This window comes from Columba livia, chromosome Z (assembly GCF_036013475.1).
Source record: "Columba livia isolate bColLiv1 breed racing homer chromosome Z, bColLiv1.pat.W.v2, whole genome shotgun sequence".
Taxonomy (NCBI): Eukaryota; Metazoa; Chordata; class Aves; order Columbiformes; family Columbidae; genus Columba; species Columba livia.
In genome coordinates, this window is record NC_088642.1 from 72308932 (window position 1) to 72334496 (window position 25565).

The following is a 25565-nucleotide window of genomic DNA, read 5'->3' on the forward strand; positions in this document are numbered from 1 at the left end:
GCTTCTGTTTTTTCTTGGTGCAGAGGAGGTCACCACCAGGGCAAGCATCTCTCCAAAGAGTTACCATGGAAATTACCACACGTCCTTCTGCACTTTGGACACTTTCTTTCTACTAAAAGGAACGAGAACTGGGCATCCAGAAATCTTTGAAAACCACAGCCTGAGCCAGCCAACTTCTGGCAGCTGCTCAGAAAAGCTGATGTGACATTAGAGAAGGTGTAGTCATCTGTTAAAAATATGGAGTTAGACTTTCATCGGGTTTAAAATGGCTTTAGTAGGTGAGGTCAAGGGGTCTGCTGCCCCATTCCACTGGCATTGAAGAAATTGTTTTCTACTTGATTTTTATTGCTGCCCTTACTCTGCCTGTCCTGCTAATGCAGCACAAAGGAACTACAAGAACATTTGCAAACAAATGCTGCAAATGTTGGTTTGTAAACACAAGCAGCAATTCAACCCTAAATGGCCACAGATAGTAGCAGGCAACCAGGACTTCAATTATTAACTAACAAGGCTGAAATGACCCCAAATCTTTCCTCCATGCTTGTGTGAAGTGCAGAGGGGACATTTCACTCAGTGTACAGCACCAGCCTGGTGGGAAAACACTGTTGAGGCAGCCAGTCAGCAGAGCACCCCTAAGGCTGCAGCAGCTGGGTTTCTGGATTACATGGGCTTTGCTGCTGTGGAGGTGGGCAAAACCTCAAGATATCTCCGTCCCCTCACTTTCCCTTGGCAGGGAACTGGATTCAAACCTACATGTCTTTTTCCATCTGGAATGCTCCAGAGTGTCCTCTCCCCATTTTCCAGGAAGACACAGGAGTGTTTCCCACAGTTCCCCTGTGCACCCGATCCCTGTGGACTGGGTCTTAGATATCCCACAGTGTCCAAGGTGGAACAAGGAATGAGTTGGTGGGGTGATCTCCATACTTACAGCCTGGTTCCCGGACTAGAGGTCAGCCCCTGCCTTTAGTAACCCAGAGACACAACGCTGAAATCCAGGAGGAACAAACCACACAGACTGGTGTTCTGCTGAGGGAAAAGGGGTGCCCAGGAAAAAAGGGCTGCCAGCTCCACAACCTGGTACCCCTGCATGCCTTTGTACAACATTCCTGCCTTTATGTTAAGGAGAGTGGATGCCAAAATCTCCCTCTACCACCTGACCTCTGCTTCTTTCTCAGTGCAGCTCTGCCCCAAAAAGCTGTATCAGAGATAACTAATCCCTACCAACACCAGGGGAGGTTTATGTGAGCTGGGTGCCAAAAAGGGAGCCCAGGGAACAGAAAAAAGCAGAGCATGCCTCCAACAGTCTTGTGAGTGATCTGCTTCTACACTCCTCCACTTTCTTTTTTCCTCTTTTTTTTTTTTTTAATTTCATTTAATTACTAGCTTGCTTAATAAGCACAACCTTAAAAGAACTGAAATGGAAGTAAAAGAAGAAATTAGAGATCTGGTTTCACTTCTGGCACTAGGGATTGAAGCCCCTGCAGCATCTGAAAGATAGGTGTACAACAAAATCCCAGCTTTGGTAGGAAGCTTTTTCTTGCTGCTAACCTAATATTTAGGATATATATATATATATATAGATTAGATATATATGTTTTTTTTTTTTCCAGGTTCCAAGTCCATAAACTCTGTTCAGATGTGGGAATCAGAGATATGTTTGTCACATGACTATACCAGGTGAGTCTGTGACAAAGGGTGGCTGCAGAGCCACTGTGGAGATGCAGCCAGTGTTGGAGCTGAGAGCGAATTCACAGAGGTGGTGTGTAACACAGAAAAATGAATGTACACAAGAAGTAGATTCTTAGACTGCTCATTAATTAAACCTGGAGACCAGGAAGATTATTGTAATAGGCATTATGTTTAATGTCGGAGTCGTGTGCTCTGCGGGAAGAGTCTATCTCCCAGTGCCTGACATTGTTCCTGTATCTTCATGTATCTGGAAAGAATTTCCCTGTTTTTTGTCGTTGTTTTGTAGGGGTTTTTTTGGTTTTTTGTTTGTTTTTGTTTTTGTTCTTTTGTCCTGCATATTTGTGACTGGATAACCCCACTGACTGTAATAGAATGTCACCTGGAAGGAATTTTCCTGTGCCTTAGAAGGATATATTGTGCTTGGGTCCTGCATACATTATTTAAATGGCAGCACTAAGAAAACAGCATGAAATGTATTCATCAGCCTGACTGCCAGAGGTGTTGCACACCTGCAGGCCCCATTTAAGGCCAGTGGAAAGTAGAGGCTGAGAGGCATCTCCTCTTTCACATTCTGAGGACTGAATAATTTATCAGGAGGTTATTGAAGGTTTTTAATGGTGCAATCAAATAATTATAAGCAAAAAGCTACAAAATCAAATTCAGAACAATGAAAGCATCAGTTCATTAATGGAACAGTTCCAGCCATCTGGCATTCGTATGTTCTGTACTGCGGCTCTTATTGTGCAGCCATAAACGACCCAATCGTCCCTTCAAGCAAGAGCTTTCGTTAACTAAATATATCCAAATTCACTAACATTCAGCTAATATTATGGGTCCTATTCTGTGTGTTGAAAGGGTCTTTTTTTTTTTTTTTCGTCAGTTTTAATTCAGTTAAATCTTCAGTCCCGCACCACTTCTTTGGTAAGTCCCCACTGTGAACACAGCACCTCTCAGAAAAGTTTCGGTGGTTCATGGTGCCAAAGCTCTGGAAGAGAGAGAAGATGCAAACTGTATTTCAGTGAAAATAATGACACTTAGACACTAATGATAAATACTGTCACTCAAATGAAATGCAATTCTAATGTAGGACTGAGGGTTTCATTTGCTGATATTTAATTTTTTTCAAGTGATATCTCCAGCCACTCTCCAAGATTTGGTATTTAAACAAACCAAACTGATGCATGAAGTACAGTGGTATCCATCAGACCTTTTCTGAGCAATTATTTTTTCCTGTAAAGGAGCATGGCATTCAATTTACTGGGAGAAAAATATCATTCAGTTCCAGAAGAAAGGGCCCAGACAGGACAAATTATGTATTTTAGATGCTGCGTGTTAGCTAATGATCCTGTTGAGGCAGAATTTGCTGACCTCGCAGCCAGAGCCAAAGGGATGGGTGCTGGAGAGGTGGGTTAAAGCAGTGCACAGACCAGCTGCAGCTGCCCTTGCTGGGATAAAGCTCCCCTGTATCCTTATGAGAAGGGGATTTCAGTCCTTTCAGGGCAGGCTGGGGCCTTATACTTGATGAAGAGACAAATCAGAATGACACTCACCACCCAGTCTTCCCTCAGCATCCTACAAGCAAATGTTGTTTCTTAGAGAACCTGGAAAACAAAACGCTGACCAAATAGCAGTGTCCCAGCGGCTATACAGGCTTTCAGGAATCTTGCATAAACACACAGCCCTGGCACACCCCGGACCTGAAGGACAGATGCCATGTGAGGCTGTTCAAAGCTGCTGCCCTCCCACAGGAAGCACAGGTCACCAGCCTCACCCCACTGCTTTTCGTGCATGGAACCTGCAGCCATCACTGTCCTTACTGCAGGACTCATAGCTCCCCATCCCTGTCCTGCCTCCCTCGCATTGGGGAAGCTGTAACAGTCAGCTTCCAGGCCTCCTCTCCCAAAAGGCAGCCTCCTGTCCCCCATCCCAAATCAGCACTGTACCCTTCAAACAGCCAGTGACTCTTGTATGCTTCAGCACTTGATGCTATGTGGCTTGTAAGATTAGTAACAGTAAAGCTGAGGCTTGTGGTCCTGTATGAGTTATTACTGGATTTGCAACCAAGGCACTGAACTCCTTTGCACCTCTAATAATAACTTGCCTGAAGCATCTTACAAACCCTGGTGCAACAATTTCAGGGCAACATGGATGGTGCAAGCGCCAGGACAAACCCTCTTTCCTTTCTGGCATTAAACTGCTCTAAACAGACCTGACCTGACCCAGATCTTGCCAAAGACACTGTTGGGAACAACCACCTCCTCTGTTTTGTGTGTACTTCCCTAACCGTTGATATGCTCAGGCACTCATGGGCACTCACTTTTCCTTCAATCACAGCCTTGCAGTCCTGCTGTTAGGGGTTGGGTGTGGACAGAAAGCCGTGAAAAGCCAAAGTTTGCCTTGCAGGAGCACTATGGTAGTGTCAGCTTTTTAGCAACCAGCAATGCTGCAGGATTAGGATGAGCTCAGGTCCGAGCAGCATGAGGCTCAGCCAGGGAGAGAGATTCTGCATGGAAAAAAACCTGCTTTCTGCCTTGAGATCCTTCCAGGTTTTGGAGGAGTTCATGGTTCGTAGGACGTGGTGTGCTACTGCTGTAAATATATACAGGAGGCCAGAGGAGACTGAAGGAGGGCAGAAGATGGAACAAAGATGCTGTGGTTTTATGGATAGTGCTTCTTTTTTTTCTGTGGGGCTTCTGATGTGTCTGAAGATGCTCTGGAGAACATCACGTTTTCCAACTGTGGGTAAGGTTGTTATTTGCTCAGATTCCTCTGCATCCTGTTCTGAACTAATCCCCTACATGTGATCACTGGGCTTCTGATAGTCTGTATATAAAAAATGAGAGGGAAAAGTCAAACTCCAGAGAGTGCTTTATTCTGTGTGCCTTGCTGGAGCTGTTCTTCACAACATAGCGTGCACACTACCAATGCACTACAGATGGTCGTTTTTTTTAGGAAACTGGAACATACTTAAAAGCCAATCAATAAAATTTGTACATTGAAAATATCTTTAAAGTTCTCAAATTATTTCTGCCTCAAATAATGCTGAAGCTTGCCTTTTTATTTTCCCCACTAAGATACTATTAATTGTGGTCGCATCTAAAGCTTCCTTCAAAGCACCCACTGCACCACAACATGCAGTTCATTTCCAATACAAAATGAAATTACCCATTGTTAAAAGAACACCACAGTATGCTGCATAGAGAAGTGACAGAGTGAAGAAACATCTTAACTGTAAATACCCGGAATTTTTATTTTTTTAATTAAAAACACCAGAGGTACTTTCCAGGCCCAGACTGAAGAGGAATTAGATGTTTAACTTTTCTGGGTCTGTGTGACTAATCTTGCAGAGACTCAGTTGAAACTGTATGAATGCTGAAAATTGAATATAAATACATCAATGTGTGTACATGTTAAACATGCTTATGATTTGAATCAATTCACAAAATCGAGCACATGGAACTTACATGGTTTGCTCTGGAAGCAGACGCTTTTCCAGACTGAAGGATGTGAAAACGACTTTCCTATCTAATGCGATTCAGTACATCTGTGTGTGATTACACAAACACGTTTCAGACCGCGGAGCAGCACAGCCAAGTCTCATAGAAGTTACATTCATTAAACTTTGTCAGACCACGTGATCTCCCCCGGGCCTTCAATATTTGCCTGTTTCTAAGATTTACTGAAGATTCCCTATATTTTCTGGTTAGAGCAAGAGTGGAAGACTGAGAATTAATTGTGTAAGCCTTGAATAAATGACAAGTCACTGTTTCAGGGCTGAGCAGGAGTGTCTGAAGTCACTAACAGAAATCAAAGCAACTGAAGAAACATTGCTGCTTTAGCTACTTCACTTAACTGAAGGTAGTCTCAGAAATGCTTTTCATTTTAAAGTGTAATAATTTTGCCTTCATATAATTCCGTCTCATGCATGGATCAGCCTTTTACCATGAGCACAGGACTGCTGTTTTCCTTCAAGTGTCAGGAGCCAGAATCACTACTGAGAAGGTCCTAACTAGCAAATCTGAGTAACTGGACTAAGTGAGACTTTTTAATGGAGGCTAGGCAGTGGTAATTCCCAGTTTCCTGAAGGAAAACTCTTCCCATCATGCATCTTCATGTACCTGCACTGTTCCACTGAAACAGGGTCTTGCATGCTTGGGGTGGCAGGTCTCCCTGCAGAGATGTAAGCTCATCCTTTGATTATTTTTAACTTAATCTTGGTTGCTGTAGTGGTATCTGGGCAACTGTCTAAGCACATGACATTGTAGAGAGGTGCATGTAGCTCGTGTCCCAAAAAGCTGAGTAAAATCCTTTCTATAATAAAACTACATAAGAAAACCATACTGCCATAGGACACTTACACTCTGAAGACCTGCTTTTCAACCAGTGGCTCATGCAACTCATTCCATTTCTACCACCAGGGCAGGACAAATGTGGAGTGTGAGCACACTGTTTCCAGCCTGCAGTGGTCCAGACTGGATGGAGCCTGCACATAGATGGGAAACTATTAAGACCTGTCACTGCACTTGATTGTATGGATGCTGAATCAGCTATTAGATCTTGTAACAGAACATGTTTCTTGGTCAGCCCTTGCAAATATTTGGTAGCTTGCTTTGAAAACAGGTAGAAGATGAAATGAAGCATTTTCTGAAGTTAATGGCCTTCTGAATGCTTAGCATGACTTTTCAGCACATTGAAGCCTGGCCTATGTGCTAATCACAATGCTGAGTACAAAATCAATGCCTGGTATTGTGTGGGGACAAAATAACTCTTTTATTGAAATACACATGCATATACATATACACATCCATAACAATTTTTGATACACACACAAAAAAAAAAAAGCATTTGACTGCTTCCTAAAGGGAAAGAACTACTAACCAGCCACAACAGCAAGAAATCTGCTCACACTGATGCTGAAAGCTTTTCCAATAACAATACCTGTGGTACAGCAGATACTGTAAGCAGCTATGGAAGCCAGTGTCACCACTATTCATGGTAAAAGCAAAGATGTGACTTGAGGAGAATTATCTCTGTTGCTTTCTGGTTCCTTGGGAAACACAAGGAGTACTTTAATGGTCTTGGTCTTTCATTATGGGCTTTTGTACTGCTGGAGGCATTGCTGGCTTGTATAGCTGTAAGTAATCTCTCTATAAATCTCTCCACAGCGGTTAGAAACGCCTAGCCATTTCAGCCAAATGCTGTGCAGCATATGCTGTCTTTACACTTGATGCATGCACATGCAAAAGTGGCCTCTAGATGCTACTGCAATCCACTAAATCAGACTATTCCACAGTATAATCTGTTTGGCGGGGAGGGGAGAAGAAGTAATTTGAACCTGTTTTTGTATAATAAAATAATTCTTCTAAGCCTGGAAAAGTATCCGTTGTGCAACCCTGCTCTTTTCCAACCATACGGGTTTGGTGAACCTACAGATCGATTCTCCCTGTAGCTGAGGCTCCGAAACGGCTCTTGCCGACATCGTCAGGAGGTCTGAACACTTTTGCAGGAGAAGTTCGGTTGCTCCAGAAACATCTGCACACCACTGCCACGCAGCCTGTGCCCCAAACGCCACAGCCCTTTTCCCAGGCAGCCCTCGGCAACGGCCACGCTCTGCTGTGAGGAGCGGGCAGCCGGGAGGAGAGCGGGGATGCCGGGGGTCCCTGCGCACCGCCCGGCTCCCGCCTTCCCTCGCCGGAGGCCGCCGCCGGGGCATGAGCGGGGTCCGGCGGGGCGGAGCGGGGCGCACCTGGGCCCCCGCCCGGCGGAGGCGGGCGGAGCGGGGGCGGAGGGAGCCCGTCGGGAGCGCGTCCCTCCCCGTCCCTCCCTCCCTGCCCCCATCCCCTCCCTCTGTGCGCGCCGGCGGCGGCGCCGCGCTCCTTCCAGCCGCGCCCGCGCAGCCCCCGCAGGTAAGAGCCCCGCGGAGCGGAGCGGGGCGTCTCGCCATCCCCGCCCGGGAAGAGGTGCCGCTTCCCTTTGCCCGGGGACTCCGCGTCCGTGGCGCCTTTTTTTTTTTTTTTTTCCCTCCTCTTTTTGAGTGTTTTCTTAAGAATTTCTGAAAGTGGTGGTAACTTTCGCGGGCCTGAAGTAGCGTAAGGGGGAGGCGCGCGTTTGCCAGCGGCAGGGTCCGGCGGAGGACTCGTCAGGGATGGGCTTTAGTGGGCTGCTGAAGTCGCGTCAGGCTGCTGCTTTTGCTGGACTAACATCTCTGAGGTTGGCCTGGAATAAGTAACGGACACTTGTTTGATTAAGGGACACTAACAGTACTGCCATTGTTCCCTTACTGTCCTGATTTTTTTTTTTTTTTTTTTCCATGAAGTCTCTTTGGATTTATTTATTCCAAACTAAGGCAGTGGAAAAAGTCCTGGCTAAAAAAATGGTTGCCATCTCCCTCTCCTGACTTCCTCAGTCCTTTGGACGAAGAGCCCACTGAAGTCAGATGAGAGCTGTGTCCGTGGTATTTACAAAGGTAAAGGATCGGGAAAGGATGAATGACAAACACAAGGGTACAGGGCATTATGGAAAGACCAGGAGGGTGGGGAGCAGGACAGAAGGTTTAGGACAAAAGCCCTTACCCAGCTGAAGTGAGAGGAGAGAGGTGGAACCAGAGGGACCGGGTTTTTCATCTCTCTCCTTTCTGCATGTTCTTTTTAAATACCTCCACAATGGGACTCCCTCCATCTTCCCCCCTCCCCCGCCCCCAAAAAAGCTCTTCCTATGGAAATGTTTAAAAAGTTTTCTGTATAGCCCTTTATCTGAAAAGCATTGGAATGTCTAAGCTTTTTTTCCTTGTGGATTTCTCTATGAAACAAGCTCACAGCTTTCTGATTTCACTTGCCTGTGAATAAATTAGAAGCTACTCAAATCCCCTCCTTTTTTTTTTCTTTTTTTTTCTTTGCTGCATTTTTTTTTTTTTTGAAGATAGAAGGCAAAATATCTTGCAGGGGCCTCTGTAGGCAACCTGTGGTCCCAAAGCTGCAGTGGGTGGCTGCAGCCTTTTACTACTAAAAGCTGCTGCGCCTCTCAGCTTTTCAGTGAAAGTCTCTTGCGTGGTAAGTCAGGATCGGTGTGTTGAACCATTTGGTCTAAAATGAGTCACTCTCAGGTCTGAGAGTCGTGTTTCAATTTGGCAGTCAGGACTGCATGCCATGCAGCCTGTTACTCCTGTGTGAGGATGGGGTATACTGTAGTACTAAAATAATAAGTTTTTGGCAATTCCAGCAATGGACTGAAGCGGGACTCTGTGTGCAGAGGCATAAGTGAAGTTCTGTCCTGCAGATCACTAATCCTGGCTCTAGGCGTGCCGTATGCTTCTCCTTAACTGATATGTGCATGGATTACAAAGCACTTTGATAGGCCTGTGTTTTACTGTTGTTTTTATTAAATATTAACCACATTAAATGAAATGCTGTTTTTCTCCAGAAAAGATTGACACTGTCTCATCTGAGCAGTTGTACAAGAACTGTGGTTCTGGCTTTTCAGCTGCAAATAACTAAGGAAATCTTGTTTAGGAATACTGGGAAGCACTATTTCATGCTCTGTATGGTGTTGTCCTTATCACTCCCTATTATAGGTTGCCCTAACTAGACTTTGTTCTGAGAAGTTACCAGTATTGGTGTTGGTTGGAGAGAGGAAAATACTGACTGGTGTCTGCTTTCTTTTCCTCCCCTCTTCCAAACAAATATTGAGGATGGAAAGGTTAAACAGCTTTTGAGACAAAACACGGGAAATGCAAAATTGATGTAATGCCACACTGTGTACCCAGCTTTAATATGTGAACTTAACAAGTAACAGACAATCTTATCATTGTGTGCAAAGATACTTATGGCTGTATGGTTTTCATCAGACACTCTGTGAAATTCCTTCTCTGCTAGGAAATCAGAGAAAGTAAAAATCTGTCTTTAACTTGGTCTTGTAGTAAGTTTCACACAGTGAAACCATGTGGAGAATCCAGGAGGAAGTGTTGAAGAAAGTGTTTTGCTCCGGACCTGAAACTTTGGTAGGACTTACATAGGGTTGGCTTTTATGTTGCTGTGTTGAACCATTAATAACACCTTAATGAATAGTTAATTGTTTCTCAGTAGCCTCTCCATATTGATCTCGCTTTGTCTGATATTCAGAGATTTAAACTAAAGGGCAAGTGTTTCTTCTGAGTAGCTTTTGGGAGACCACCAGCATCTCACCTTTGGCTACCCAGCAGTTTTGTGCATTGGCTCTCGGAGGTGAGCCCTCTGAAGAGCTGGCTTTGAGCACCTCTTGGTGGTGACCTGCCACCACTTGCTGAGCACCATTACCCTGCTGTTTACTGTGGATCTGCCTTCCTCATTGTGTGGGTGCAGCCCTGTTGCCAAGAGGGCTGGATGGGGAGCTCTCACAGCCCTTTGTCATGGTCTTGATGATGGTCCAAGGGCACCTAGAAGAATCCGAGAGCAGGAACAGGTTGTACTGTGAAAGGCTGTTGTCCTTTACCTTATCATTTCCCGCCCACCAAAATATGAATTTACTAGCTTAATTGGATTTCCTCCCTTTCATAAAGAAAATGTCATGTAATTTAAGGGACACTTTAATTCAGTTAAAATCCATTTGAATGGGTTACTTGAACTGCAACTGCTACAAGTAATGTTAGGGGAAAAATGTACAACTGTTTTACTGAAAAGAGGACAAAGCAAACAATATTTGATCCCTTCTGCATCTTTAGTTTTTGGATTAGTTTTTTATATATAGTGTACTTCACTGTCTTTTCCTTCACAATGGGTTTTTCCTTTTTTTTATCAGGTTAGTAGTCTGAAAAGGAAAAAATCTTTTAAAGGTAAACAGTGTGGTTGTAAAAAGAAACAAAAACACAAGAGGTATCAAAAGGCAACACTAAGAGCTGAAAAGAACTATTTTCACTTTTTTCCTTTTTTTTTTTTTTTTCCTTTCTTCCTTTCTCCTTTTAAGGTCACTTTCCCTTTGTGGAAAATCCCCATTTGAAGTCCTAGGATTTAATGATAATTTGAAGGAAGAGCACTGCCCACTGCTCTTCAGAAAAATCTGGTCATGGAGGACTCAGCATAGTAATGGTTTGAACTGGTAGCGATTATGTAGGAACTCACGTGTGTTTTGACTTTCCACACCTTGCAAGACGATACTGTAGAAAAGTGACACTCCTCAGCGGGGCAGCATTAGGACTGAACTCGACCCATTTTGTGTTTTCCCTGGGATTCCTTCACAGCTAACTCAGGAGCTTTAGGCTCCATCCATGGCCCACAGATGCCAATGGCAAAATCCCTATTGGCATTGAACGGCTTTGGGTCAGCTGCAAGGCTGGTGTGTTGCTTTGACAGAAATACAGAATTGTCTCCAGGGAAGAGGAAAGCTCTGTTTAGAGAGTAAGAGCTGCTGTTCTGTTTACATTTCAGGGGACTTGGATTTTGGTTTACTCTATTTATCTTTCAAGCTTGGTTGCTTTAAAATAAGTAGAAGCATTGCATATCCCTAACATTCTGTGATTCTGTGATATGTACCTTTGTTGCCATACTGAACCAAATGGTAATGAACATCTGAAGCAGGTCTGGTGCCTTGTTTTAGTTTTTAATGAAGCTAGATGAGAATTCTGACAAGTGCCTGCCTTTATATATCCAGATCTTTTCCTGTTGTCAGCTGCTGTTTCTTGACTGCCTGACACTCCTCCCCCACACCCAAGGTGATTAACAGCACACGTGGCTTGCAAAGTCTTGGCCATTGTTTGGCTGAAGATTGCACTCTAGGATCAGTTTTCATTTTTTCAGGACTGGTGCCTCTTATTCTTAAAAATGTAGTTTCCATTTGTGCAGCTTTTAGCACTGGTAGGGAAAATAGCCTATTTAGTGCCAGTTTGGCTAGTATCTATGTTTCCTATCCCACATGGTATCTCTGTGATCATTGCATTTCCCAAATGAGCTCTTGAAAAGGACCTTTTGAAGTGGTTAAGGCATTGCATATCTGTATAGAGGCTTGCTTGCATCAGTGCAACGTCTCCAGAATTTCCTGATAGGTACAGCCTGGAGTAGTTTGCTAAACACATTTTGCTTACTCCTGCATCTATTTCGTACTGGATCTGGCTCCTTCTTGACCCACTTGATCTAGTCAATTATGTTAGTGCACATAAATAGGTGAGTGCCAGCACATTTACCCCAGAAGCCATTTCTTCTTAAAAAGAAAGGAAACTTTCTTCCTCTGCTTCTGGCAGATGAAAACGGCCGCCGATTCATGTGGCTGCTCTGGTTCAAGGAGTCTGGGTAAGACACGTGCGCCCCTGCCAGCAGCACTGCCAGGGGTGGGGACCATGTCCCTCATCCTCAGGCCACTCCTGGGATGGAGAGCCTGAGGTGTGTGGAGAGTGTTTTGCTGGTGCAGCTGGATGATGCCCTGGCTGCCATTCCTGCTGAGGAAACGGTGGGTAAGCGTTGCCCCTCGCCGTTCCTCACCAGTGTGGTCTGCTGCTGAAGTGGTGGTAAATCACATGGATCAGTGGTACGAGAAATGCCTCCAGCTGCAGAAGTGGGAAGGCTGCATCTCTTTTAGGAGGAAGCGTGTTTGGAGGGCACGGGTGCTGTATTGGTGAGAACTGCACTACAGTTTTGTGCCAGCTAGATTATTTTTATTTTAAATTACTTTAACTCAAGAGGCATTGGAACTGCTTATTTTTTTTTGGCTCTATGTGGCATACTCTAGATAAAATTTGAAGGTGCTTTCGCCTTCTATTTAAAAATACAAAGGTGCCAAGTATGCAAGCCTAATATTATCTTTCTGCTTTTGCTTCTGACTGTGAATAACAGGCAAACATCTTCTGAAGTGGATTTTTGAAGCTTCTGGAATTAGTACTGATGAGTGTGATAGTTGTACATTATCAACTTCAACTCTCTGTAGTATGCCAGCACGAGACCTATACACTATTTAGCCTTTTCTTCAGGAATTTACATGCCACAGTGACCTTCCGAGTAGGGTGAATTTCACAGGCACTCTCTAGACAGTACATCCATTTCTTTGCCAGCTAGAAAATGTATTGCATACTGCAGTGCTTGCAGGAGCAAGCAAAAAAAGCATTGGATTGACATCAAAGGCAAGGTCTTTCTGTACAAAATGCTGAAGATTTTAAGAGTGGTAAAATCTGGCAAAGGAAATGCATACTGTTTTTCATTGTAAGCCCCTTTCCCTCCCTCATCCCTCTCTCTTTAGGGCGGCTGTGTCAACTACAAAATGGTGCCAGTACATTATTTATGGAGCAGTTTGCAGAGCCTTTTATTAGAACTTCTTCGGCCATTTGGGCATGATTGTTTAAATCCTGGATGGAAAAATGTGTGTATAACTAGATAGTATCCCTTTTTTATTGTGAAGAAGTAGGTTGCAGCTCTGTTCAAATTAAAAAAAAAAAAAAAAAAAAGTGTTGGATGTGTATTGAATGTTTACTGCATAGAGAAATTTGTGTCTTCTTTGGATGGATGGATGGATGGATGGATGGATAGATATTTATGTAAGAGCACAGAGCTTAACATGACCCCAGCCAAGACTTACTGGTATTCGAAAAGCCAAGGAGATGCCATACATACAGGTCACATCTATTTGTTAGGTGGTTAAACTTCAGGTTGGTGTTTGCAGAAAGGGAGAATGAGTGCTGATTTCTCAGGAAGAAACAGCTACATACTTTGCAAACACTATAAGTGGTGATTTGTCTGTTGCAATGGGACATTGCCAAAGGGTCCATAGCCACTGCATTTCACTAAATGTTTAGTCATGGATAGTGCAATCCCCATTTGACCTGTTGTGGATGTCAGACCTGCAGGATTGTGCCCTGAAGGCTTGATCTGCTACTGACAATGGAGCGAGGGACCTGGGGTGGTGTTAGGCACCTTCACTGTGTGAATGGCAACGTGCCCTCCCCTTCCCATCCCCAGCCAGGCTGTCCGTGTCACCAGGGTCCTGGTGCAGAAGAAACCCCAAGTTTGTTTGCTGCTCATTTCTGAATCGTCTTTGCTGTCAGCAAGCAAGGTGGGAGGACTGATCCTTGCCCCGGGGACACTGTAGGTACAGCAGTTGCTGTTCCTCCAGCTCATAGTGCAGCAGCCCAGCGGGTGATGAGCACCTCTGCTCTCCTGCTTCCTTGTGCTAAGGAGAACCAAATTGTTGAGTAGCAGTGCCAGCTGCAGCTATGGGCCCTTGACTGGCTGGCTGAAGGCAGGAGACCTTGGTGGAAGATGGGGAGTTAACATCTCAGGCCAATGGCTGTGCTGGGAGGAGGTCACCTTGCCCCTAGCAGAAGTTGCCTTGCACAGGAAGGGACCACAGAGGTAGTTATTGTGGTCAAAACACCATATTCCTTCGGTTCCTGTGCTTGCATCAGGTGCTCACTGGCTTTCTTGGTGGGACCCCTTTTCTTTTGGTTCGTGTGTTTTTTCCAGTCCTTCACTGTGCAGGTGTGATATCACTTCTTGGATCCCAGCACCTTTAAGATTTCGTTGTTATTTTACTAAACATTTTCACAGTTACTTGTAACCAAAGATGAAGTAGTAGCAAAGACTGGCAGGGCTGGATGTATCTGTGTGTCTGTCTGCTTTTCTATCCAGACATTTCTGAGCCCTTCCATTGACATTCCAGCTAGTAGAAGTAACTTATGCAATTTTGGTGTAGTTTCTGCTTCCATGCCTATTGCAACAGGTGTGTTTTCAGTGATTCCATGTAGAGATTTGGTCTGTAGTTTTACAAGATAGGTAGAGCCTTCAGATAAGCTGCAGTGGAAAGGTGTTGCTTTGATATGGTAAATGAAGCTGTAATGTGAGATGTAAAGGGTCAATTTGGCTGCTTTGCCTCAGGTTGTGCTTATGGGATTAATATTTGTAGTATCTTTCTATAGTTGTTTGCTAGTTTTGAACACATAAAATTAGCTATTGAAGTAAAACAGCATTTGAGAAATTGGTAGGGGACTATGCAATAGACCAGAATAGATTCAGAATGATGACAGTAAGCCTGTAAATCCCAAAGGAGACTGCTGCACAGTCAGTTTTGTATTAATACTGCATTACATGTGATTGACTTGGAAGATGTCTTTGCAAATATGTACACGGCTCTGCTGAGGTGTCTGATTGGCAAATTATTGGTACAGGAGAATAATTTGAATGTTCCCTGGGTTCAAGCCAAGAATGTCCCTGAGCACTCTTGTCTGTCAGGAGGATCCAGCCAAGGTACTAAGAGCATGTTTTCCTATCTGCCACGGTAACACCTAGGACCTGCAAGGAGTCGCATCTGAGCATGTGATTACTGTCCCTATAATCCTTAGATTTGGTTGAGGGGTGAAGTCTTGGCTTTTTGTGAAGGATTGTTTGGGACATTCAGCTGACATGTTCCCCACACTTACTGCTCCGCTCTTGCAGACACAAAGCCAGTGCTCCAACAGGGTGACTGCTCCCATATTCCTGCTGTCAAGGAAAAGAGATTCACTGGTTGTTTTCCTGATACATTGCGGTGGAGTAACCAACTTAAGGAAAATTGATGACTGGATAGGTACCCAGTCTTCAAAGAATAACATCTTGAAAGTGACGTGTTGTACTTGAAAGATACCATTATAAATGCCTATCGAGTTTAGTGGTCTTAGCTTTTGATTGCTGTCCCTCCAAAAATGTGGCAGACATGGAGAGCAATGCTGTGGACATGAGTCGGGGTGTCCTTGGACCTGCCCTGAGCATGGTTTCTTTGAAGGGCTTTGAGACCTGTCCTCTTGTGGCTGCCAGCACATCAGGTTCATTTTGCTCCGCCTCAAGCTCTGGATGAACTGATGAAAACTTCACCTCAGAGCACTGTATTTCCCCATATGGAAACCTTGCAAACTAGAGAAAACTTTTCCAAATTCACCATGTTTGCTCCCCTAGTCTTTCAGCTTCTTGTTTAGAGCAGTTTCAGTGTCCTGTTCCAAATAGCCCATGCAAGCAAGACTGGAAGCTGACTGAGACTTCAGGGTATTACCATGTGATTGAAGTGATTCTGGTAATTAGTGATTATAATTAAAATAGGTTTCTAGAAATATTACGATTTTGGAAACAGTTGATAGGAATACCATAGCTTAGTGCCTGGTTCTCCAAGAAGTATAGTATGTTTCTGTTCCCTGTTTTGGGTTTCTTGCATTACACATGCAAAAGCATCTGAAGAAGAGGTTCGGCCTAGAGAAAAAACTGCAGGGAGAGATGTGCAAGCTGATGACAACCCGATGACAGAAGGGAATTACATGATCGTAGCATGCATAAATGCCTTAAAACTCATACGCCTGAGCAAACACTTCTGTGGTTCTGCATATTTGCATCCCCAGCATCTCCTCCATGAACTTTCTTATGAACAGAAGCCAGTAACTCAGATTTTAATGACAAAGAAAGTTTTGGTTGAGAGACTTGTTTAGCACTTTTTCAGTTCTCCTCTCTAAATTGTTTCTTAGTATGCCTTGAAGACTCTGTGAAGGGACTCTCGTAACAGTTGCTTTTTCCTATAGGAGAGTGGTACAAAATTGTGTGCAAAAAAAGTCTTTGGCATTGGAGCCACACCCTGCTGCTGTGTGCTTCGGCATCGGCAGGCATGTGGAAATGGAGGGAGAGAAAGTAATGACTTTCCTTGGAGCTACCGAGATGAGGTGACGTTTCTCAGCTAGTCGGAAACTTGAACATGAAACCGCCGTGCATCTGCCTCCTGTAATTGTGCCAGAAGGCATTCCATGCCCAGTATTTCCCTCTGCCCATTCCACTCATGCTTTGATGGACTTCCCCACCAAGACCCTGCGGTGGGGAAACTGTTGCTGGTATAAGCAGCATCTCCACTAGAGGGGGGTGCCAGTATAGCTGTACTGGGAAACTTTGAGGATTCGGTTAAATTGCTTTACCCTTCGCGGCTGGCAGCGTTGCCTGTTGGGTTCAGTGGAGCATCCGTGGAAGGAGGCTGCTGCGGGACCCGAGGCAGACAGGACCCAGCGGTGGTTTTACGCAGCAGCTGACTGTGAAGGCATTGGATCGCCTCCAAAGCGGTGCCAATTCTGCCAGCGGACCATGATGAATGATTGTATTGCATAAGGTTGGCCGACCTAGGAGAGGCTGCACAGCAGCAGGAGAGACCAAAAATCAGACCCAGCACACCTGAGTGGGCTTTGTTAAGGGTCAGAGGAGCTCTGCGTGGGCCTTTAGCTTTCGTGTCGTGGACACAGCTGGTGGGTTGTGATTGTGGGATGCCTGAAAAATCTGGGTTTTGGGTGGATTTCAGTATGTTCTCTTTTTGTGGCCTGGATCCCTTGGACTTCTTAGTTTATTTGTGTAGTTTGAAAAAAAAGTCTTAGTGGTTCCCAAGTAATGCTTTATGGCTTATGCTTTTGTTACAAGCTGTCTTGAGGAGGCTTTGAAGTGTGTATGGGTTTTATGTTTGCGCGCATGTTAACGTGCACAGTGTTCCAACGGGAGAGTTTGAAGCAAACTACTAATTAGTTCTGTTTTTCTTGTTTCTTTAAGAATAATCCATCGCTACTCAGTTGGTCTTTGATAGGATTGCGTTTTCTCCTTTCTTGCTCTTTAAAATATGTGTAAGTGAGGTCTGTCTGAAAAGTACTGAGACAGGCTACATAGTGCTTAAACATTAACTTTTCTGTCATTGTATGTGTTAGAAGATTTTTTTGTTGTTGTTATGTTTTTACATTGACTGCATTCTGCCTCCTGGCTTTTCATTTTCCTCTTGAATTCTCGGTATCTCCTAAATATTCTGATAGAAATATTTGTTGTTTCTATTGGGCAGTATGTACGCTGAGTTCCTAGTCAGAGAAGTTGAGTAATCACTGAAGTATGGTGCGAATTTACAACAGCCTACTTAATTCATGTGACCTCTTGTATGCACTAAAAGCTTGTCTGCTAAACACAACTCCAAGTTAATCCAAGTCAGTTCTCAAAGTTAATTAGTCGAGCTGCGTGCTAACCCTCCATGTTTACCTGCTTATTCAGACAGGCAGCAGCCCAAGTAGCATTAAACTTCACCCGATAATTGAGAGGGAGGGGTCTGAGGGAAGGGTGATGAAATCTTGGTGTTTTCTTTATCTGTCTCCTTTCAGGGCATAATTCAGAACTGCTCTGAATTTATAAATCTTGAATTCATGGAATGATCAGCATGAGCTACCTGAGGCCAAAGCCCAGTATGCTGCTGCAGCTCTCCACTAAGCATCTGTGACAGCTCTTGCTGCTCACGGGATGTTTTTGGGAATGTGTTACTTCCTCGTCATCCCTAAAAGTTGTTCCTCAAAAACACCAACTGGTTGAGTGGGGATGCTGTAGACAGTGGGGAATGTGGTGCAGACTGTGGGGATAAGGAAGCCGTTTCGATCTCTGCCAAGAAACTAGTAACCAGCCATGCTTTTACAGCATGGACTCATAAATTCTGGGTGTGTTGTCCCAAGCACACCAGAGACTCACGTGGTAGGCAAGAAGTAATTACCTTTCATTTGTCAACATTAGGATTTTTGTTGTCTTGAGCTACTGGGTTTGCTCCCCTTCCATCGTGGCAAGATCAAAGGTAAGATCTGATTTCTGGGTCACTGCTGTCCATCAGATAAGTTTGTTTGTAGCCTTGGGAAAAAGCACTGACGTGAGAATAGGGAATTTAAACCCTGTCATTAAGATAATTCTTTCTTATTGTCAAATCTAAATTCTTTCAAACTTCATTCAGCTTAACTATGTGAAATACAGCACTGCAGAAATGGCCTGCAGAACAGTCATTTGAACTCATTCAGACGTTGCAAAAATATTTCTGAAGCAGCATGACTGTTATTTCTAGTTTGAGGGGCCGATAAACAGTCCCTATGTCTGCATTAGTGCTAACCTGAACCACATTAAGCTAATGCCTTGCAGTCTTTAATATATTTTTTTTTTTTGGTGGGAGGTGGTTGGCAAATTTCTGTTTCAGATAATTAAACAGCTGTTTGTGCACCGTTTATGAGGGTCTGTGTAGATCTATATTAGGATGATACATTTGTAATTTGGGGTTTGAGGTCTGGCATGCCTAATTGTGGACTTCCTTGGCCCCAGCATTTCCACATTATTGTATTTTGTGGTGGTTCATTCTGCCTGAAGATTGAACATCTGTGTTTTGGATGCAGGGAAAAAAGAACTATTTGTTTTAATGCTGGTCCCCCTCAAAGCTGTTTAGAGAATTGTGACATTCTGTTATCATTCAGATGTTTTTTATCTAGTGAAAAGGGTGTTGCCTGAATGTTTAAATACAAACTTGTTTCAGAAGGATGCCAGCATACTACTACTTTTATAAGTTTTAAACAAAAGGTGGATCGTGTCAGGTAGGGTTAGCAAATGGAGCTTCTGCTGCTGATCCATGGAAGTGTTGAATTGTATCACTTTGTTTTTTCTTCTTGGAAATAAATATTAAATGTCTGCTTGTAAGTTATTGAGAAGATAAGTTCTTGCTGCTTTTCCCGCTAAGGAGAGAAAGCTGGAGACAAGCATGTTAATATCTTGTATCAAGGTATAAATAACCATATAAGTGACTGCCTACTACTGTCTTCTTTAATGATACTGTTTAGTAAGCAAAATGGTGATGAGAATGCACTATGAGTTAAATTCTGTCAACTACCAATGTGAGGCAATGCCTGCATCTTGGCTCTGTGTTGTGAAAACAGGGTCTTGTAATCCCAGTGTTCAGAATAATTTTAATGAGCAGTTCTTTGCTTGTTTTTTTTGTTTATAGTGGAGGAGGACAAAAGCATGCACATGCTTCTTTTACACACATACATGCACGCACGATGCTGGCAACAGTTAATGATGCATCTTAAATGATGAGCTATCCATGGTGACTTTGAACTTTTGTCCCTGCTAGCTAACTTCTTCAAATTTAATGTCTGTCAGTAGAAATAAACCATTTTAAAAGCATTTCAGAAACTGTTTGGAAATGACTTATTTTAGAAGTATACTTTACTTTAGAAGTCATTACGATGAAAGTGCAGATTGTAAAAACATTGTCATATGACAGCAGCTTCCTTGTGGTTGTGTTATGAGAGACCATCCACATTGTAGTGACTTGTTTACACAGGCCTGAGCAGATTAGCATTATTTTCCAGTGGTCAGTGGCTAGCTTGTGTTTTTCCTGATTTTTCTGGTGATTCTTTCTTGAAGTTTAGAGTAGTGAGATAATATTAACATCACATTATGGCATCAATTATTACTCTGTAGTCTTTCTAGTTTACGTTGCTTTTACTTGAAAAAGAAATTAGAAATTAACTTTCAAGGATATCTTACTGTTCCAACACTCACTGTTTGGGGGGAGGGGGAGGGAACCACACACACCACCACAACACATACGGAAAAAAAACAACTAAAAAGAAAAACAACAACAAAACCCCCAAACTACAACAACAACGACAAAAAGCACAAACCACCAAAACACAGTGGAGCTGCTGCTGCAGTTGTTTCTTGAAGCTGGTACTGTGGTTAGTGCAGATGCTTTGAAGTAATTTTTATATGTGTGTTTGGTTATTTTATCTCATGCTGACCTGATCATCCTGTTGAAGAAGCTCCTAATACCTCTGAAGAAACATGCATGTACCAGCCAGCACCCGGTTCACTAAGGCAGATGCTCATTCATTTCCCCAAGTGAGAGTGGGAAGAACTTCTCCAACCTTGCTGAGTGGCAAAGCATCATCATCTCTCAGCAATCCTTAACAAGCAAGCATTAATGGATGTCATTAGGAGAAGCTGCATTCCTGATAGATAATAGCTGAAATAAGTCTGGAGGTTCTGGATGGTAATGGGAAGACAACCTGACATGTTTGCTTTAAAGAGGGAAGTGCAGGAAAATGAGAAAAATGAGGAAGCTATGCAGAATATTTTGGACATTTTAGACAAAGTTTGGAAGAAGCTTTTCAGGGGAGTTGGAGGCTTCAATAGAAGATGAAGTATCAGTTTGGATTAAAAAAGAAAAAGAAAATTCTGCCCAAGAGATGGGTGTGGAATAGATACAATATGGAAATAATCAGGAAAGGAGGCTGAGCAAGTGAGAGGCTTGCACTGGATGGTGCAAACTGACCTAGGTCAGGGAAGTAGAGAAAGGATTCTTAAAAAGGACAATTACACAAATTAAATGGAAGTTTTGTCTAATGGTAAATAAGATGTCAAGTCCCTCAATGTATAGCAGAGAGAGAGAGAGAGAGAGGAAAAAAAAAAGGTGTCCTATGTTTAACAGGGAAAATGAACATGATTCATTTGGGGCCAGCATGGTGGTGGCATTTTTAGCAAAAATTTTCATATTTGAATAGAAAATTATGAATGCTTCTTTATATATATATATATATGTGTGTGTGTGTACATATGTATGTATTTTTTTAATTTCTTCTGGGCAATATGTAGATAAATGTGTGTGCTGCTGCATGCCTTGTGGATTAGCCTGCTGCTGATGTGAGTCTAATTTGTACTATGACTGATGTGGCTTAGGGTGAGTGTATTCATGATTTAATACGTTACAATGCCAAATACTATGGGCTTGTCCTTTCAAAATGTGTTTTCTGTTTATTAGTAAAATGTGGCATTTTATTCTGGTTGCAAAAGTCCGAATAGTAAACATAAAAATCCCCTAGAATATCCTGAGGGAAAGGAGTTAATTGTTTTGGACACAGAAGACTAGAAAGGCCAAGAAAATTCTTTTTTATTTTTAATCAGATACAGCAATGTTTAGTTTCCTGTCTTCATGATGGGATGTTTATGTGCCTTCAAAAAGACCTTTTAAGTGAGCATCTTGCTACCACAAGATGCGCTTGGTCATTTCCATTAACCTGAAAAGAAATGTCACAGTGAGCCAAATGAGCATCCATTCTGCTCCCATCAATGCTGTAATGTCGTTTCTTCAAATACCTTTGCCATGAGCAACAGACAAAAGGAAATTGTGTGGGTCCACGTTGTAGGTCTGACTTCAGCAGGGTTGAACTTGTGGCACATTCTTGGGGAAGTGGGAGTCCTCCCGCCTTCCTTGCCTGCCATTGAGGTCATCAACAAAATGCATTTGAACTTCATGGGCACAGCATCAGACCTTTGGTTTGCCAGAATAAACAAATGAAGCAAAACAAACAAACAAAAAAACCCAACCAAACAAAAACAATACAAAACAAAAAAAGCACAACCCCGAGACAAAAATAATTCCAGACCAAATTAACGGTTTGTGATTTGGGGAGTAATCTGCTTACTGAAGAAGCTTCACAGTGACCACAGCAAAACATTCTAAGGTCCCTTCTGGGGATAAACATCAGAGCAGGTAAAGGAGAAAGGCAAACATGCATAGTTTAATTACAGACTTTTGAAATGTCTGTCTTTGGTGGAACTCAGTGCATAACTATGGTCAGATTGCTTTTGTCATCCTCAAAAGGGGTATGAGGCATGGTGGCAGGCAAAGTACAGTGGCATATGGAAAAGATTTCCCTGCAAGAAAAAATGCTTCAGAACAGTGTACTATCTGATTTTTTGCACTGAAAAATCTGTGAATAGATATTTTTTCTGTTATATAGTTAGATTGTTCTTCTGGGGTTTTTTTGTGGGTTTTTTTTGGGGGGAAGGGGCCTGTCAGGGCCTCTCATCTTGCCCCATTGGGATGACTGGGAAGATATAGCTCCTGACCCTTGTGCTCCGTGTGAGAGCAGATGATTTCTCAGAGGGACTGCCTGTTTCGCTGTTGTTCAGTGCATGGCAGATGAATAAGGTGACCAATTGTCTCCTTAATCTCGCAGTGAGGAAGAGGGGACAGTTTCATACAACGCTGCCTCTGCAGAATTCATGGAGCTGTTTAGCTTGTGCAAGGAGGCTCCACCTGCCACATCTCTGCTGAAGACTTTGCGGGTTGTATTCTGTCATGGGAAGATTTAGCAGCAGTCTTGTAGTACTCATATTATTAATTATTGAGGCCAGAACAATGATCTTTCCCTGATTAGCCACAGAGGTCCTATTCAAAAAGGTTTGACTGATGTCATTTTCTTTGAAGCAGAGGCTGTGCTGTGAATGCAAATGACATAGATTTGAGATCCTCTGTTGATTATTGTGTTATGGAAGAGACCCACTGAATGAGAGGGCAAGTTTTTAAATTTGTGTTGAAATAATCTTCTTTCTAGCCGTGGATTACCACTGAAAATTTAATCTTTTCTCCTTGCCTAAGGAAGGCCAACAGCTGTATTGTGCTCCTGAAAGCACAGACTGAGGCACTGGAAACTGTAAGTCTCTCATAGCTTCAGGAAGTTGCAAACTCCCCTGGAGCACCTTTTTAAAAACTCATTGGGGTATACAGGTGTGAGTTGGCTGAAGGAAAAGTAGAAAATATGACCTGCTTTGGTTTTGCTTTAGTAATATGCTTTTAGACTGCTGCATTTTTATTTGATCTCTTTAAATTAGTTCCGTTACTCCTGACTTTTCTTTTCTTTTTCTTTTCTTTTCTTTTTCTTTTCTTTTCTTTTTCTTTTCTTTTCTTTTTCTTTTCTTTTCTTTTTCTTTTCTTTTCTTTTTCTTTTCTTTTCTTTTTCTTTTCTTTTCTTTTTCTTTTCTTTTCTTTTTCTTTTCTTTTCTTTTTCTTTTCTTTTTCTTTTCTTTTCTTTTCTTTTTCTTTTCTTTTCTTTTCCTTTTTCTTTTCTTTTTCTTTTCCTTTTCCTTTTCCTTTTCCTTTTCCTTTTCCTTTTCCTTTTCCTTTTCCTTTTCCTTTTCCTTTTCCTTTTCCTTTTCCTTTTCCTTTTCCTTTTCCTTTTCCTTTTCCTTTTCCTTTTCCTTTTCCTTTTCCTTTTCCTTTCCCCTTTCCCCTTTCCCCTTTCCCCTTTCCCCTTTCCCCTTTCCCCTTTCCCCTTTCCCCTTTCCCCTTTCCCCTTTCCCCTTTCCCCTTTCCCCTTTCCCCTTTCCCCTTTCCCCTTTCCCCTTTCCCCTTTCCCCTTTCCCCTTTCCCCTTTCCCCTTTCCCTTCCCTTTTTTTTAAGATGCTTTTCAGATGGCTGGGCAAGTTTAGGTTAAATTTCCCAAGGCGTTGTTTATTACTTTGTTTTGGTTTGGCTTATGTAAAAGCTGAATGCTCTGGCCTGGTATTGCTGTTCTCTCTAAAGTGATGTGCAAGGTGATACACAGTTAAATGTGCTGCGGTCCTATTTTTTGATATTCTTAGTGGCTAAGAGGTGGTTGTGTTATATATTGTGAGAAATGTATGCTTTGGCTGACAAAGTGCAATCAAAGCAGGCATCATACAAACACAGAAGCAGATGTGTTACTTATGTGGGACCACAGCAATATAAAATCCCTGATTCTGCAGTGTATATTTGTGACACTGAATCACTTCCAAGACAATTGTTTAGGACATTGTCGCTCTGAAGCTGGAGCAGAAGTAGTGCAGACAAGTACCTGCACTGACATGTTCATTGGCTGGGTTAGATCTGAACTTGGGAGCGTTTCTATCCTTCTGCTTTTTTGATTGTTGAAGAAAAAAAAACAGAGAGCAGATGATGCACACGGGGTAAAAGGAGGATGTTTTCCAACAGCCAGAGGAGGGGATCTCCTCTCTTGTGATCTAATCTGCTGGGTGCTTGTGTTCCTTTACCCATGTCTCCCCAGAGGTGTTTAGGCAGCAGGCTGGAGATCCGATGGCAGGTGGGGATGGCACTTGCTGCCCTGAGGTCTTGCTGGAGGCTCTTCTCTCTCTTGGCACTTAGGCAGGTGGCTGTCTCAGCTAACCGTGCTGCCAACCCTTCGCCGACGCATTAAATGTTGTGTAAATGCAGCTCTCCTAGCGCTACTGCAGCTCCATGCATTGGGACGTGAGCCCCAGCTCGTTGGATGGAATTTTACAACACAAAATCTCATTGTGCTGCTGTATAGCAAAACAGTCTTGGCAGGAAAGAATGGCTAGTATAATACCAACCGGTTCTGGGTTTTGGGACAACCAGCTCAATTGCCAGTTTATTTATTGTTAACAAGTCATTTGTTGATGACAGCAAAACTTTCAAAATACTGTATTATTCTTGTTGCGTGTCTCCCTCCCTTCCTCATTCCTTCCTTTTTAAGCCTTAATGATATTTTGTTTAGCCGGCTTCTTTGTTGTTTATCTGCTGTGTCAGGTTGGAAAATAATTATCCTTTTTTTTTTTTTTTTTTCAAAATAATTGCGCTGGAAATGTTTGTACTCAAACAGTGCATTACTTCACCAATAACAGAAGTTCTGTGAGCAGAAATTACCTGGATAGAGATTGATGCTGGTGGATTAACCCATTTAGCCTGCATAAGAAAAGGTCTAATCTCTCAGCATCTGTGAAGAACTGACATTTAATGTCAAATTGAATTAAGTATTGATTATTGCAAAGAAGGGACTAGGTCATTTCTCCAAAGGGACGGGGATTTGATGGAAAAATCTTTCTGGATATGCATTGATTTCCAGTTGCACTTTGGGCATGTGTGCTGTGTTTTGGGGATGAAGTATTATTTACATAAGCATAGTTTACCCTGTGTAGTTATTGTGTGTCTTGGTGCATACGAAAAATGGGGTTTGGCCCTATGTGATGTGCTAGCGTAACAGCAGCGTGGAAAATTCACCTGTTTTCCTGTGAGGATCTCAATTTCTTTTGAAGAAGTGAATGAATAGCTTAGTTTTGTTGCACCTTCAGGCTGCCATTGATCTTTCCTGCCAGACTGAAAAATCTGGCCACTCTCTATGGAGTGATTTTAAGTTTTGTGATGCTCGTTCTTGCTAGTGGGAAGGCATGTAGACCATCAGGTATGCTTTACTCTGGGTTTTGGTTTGGTTTGGGTTTTTTTCAGTATTTACAAGGTAAAGATTCCTATTCTTGTGTCTAAGCCTTTCCAAATTCCAGTAAAATCTATTCTTCTAGACAGTGAAGGTG

The 25565-nt window shown here is 42.9% G+C and overlaps 1 protein-coding gene across 6 annotated transcripts in view; it reads left to right on the forward strand.

Moving 5' to 3' along the window:
• Positions 1 to 7441: 7441 nt before the first annotated feature.
• LPAR1 (lysophosphatidic acid receptor 1) overlaps positions 7442 to 25565 on the forward strand; it is a 73403-nt gene continuing 55279 nt past the window's right edge. Inside the window, exons 1-2 of one of the 6 annotated variants that reach the window (XM_065046347.1) lie at positions 7454 to 7595; positions 8006 to 8155. The gene's annotated coding sequence lies outside the window, so the exon portion shown is untranslated. Of the gene's footprint in view, positions 7596 to 7718; positions 8156 to 16567; positions 16886 to 22687; positions 22913 to 25565 lie in introns of those variants that run through there. The other 5 variants (XM_065046348.1, XM_065046349.1, XM_005499202.4 and 2 more) reach the window with 5 other exon arrangements.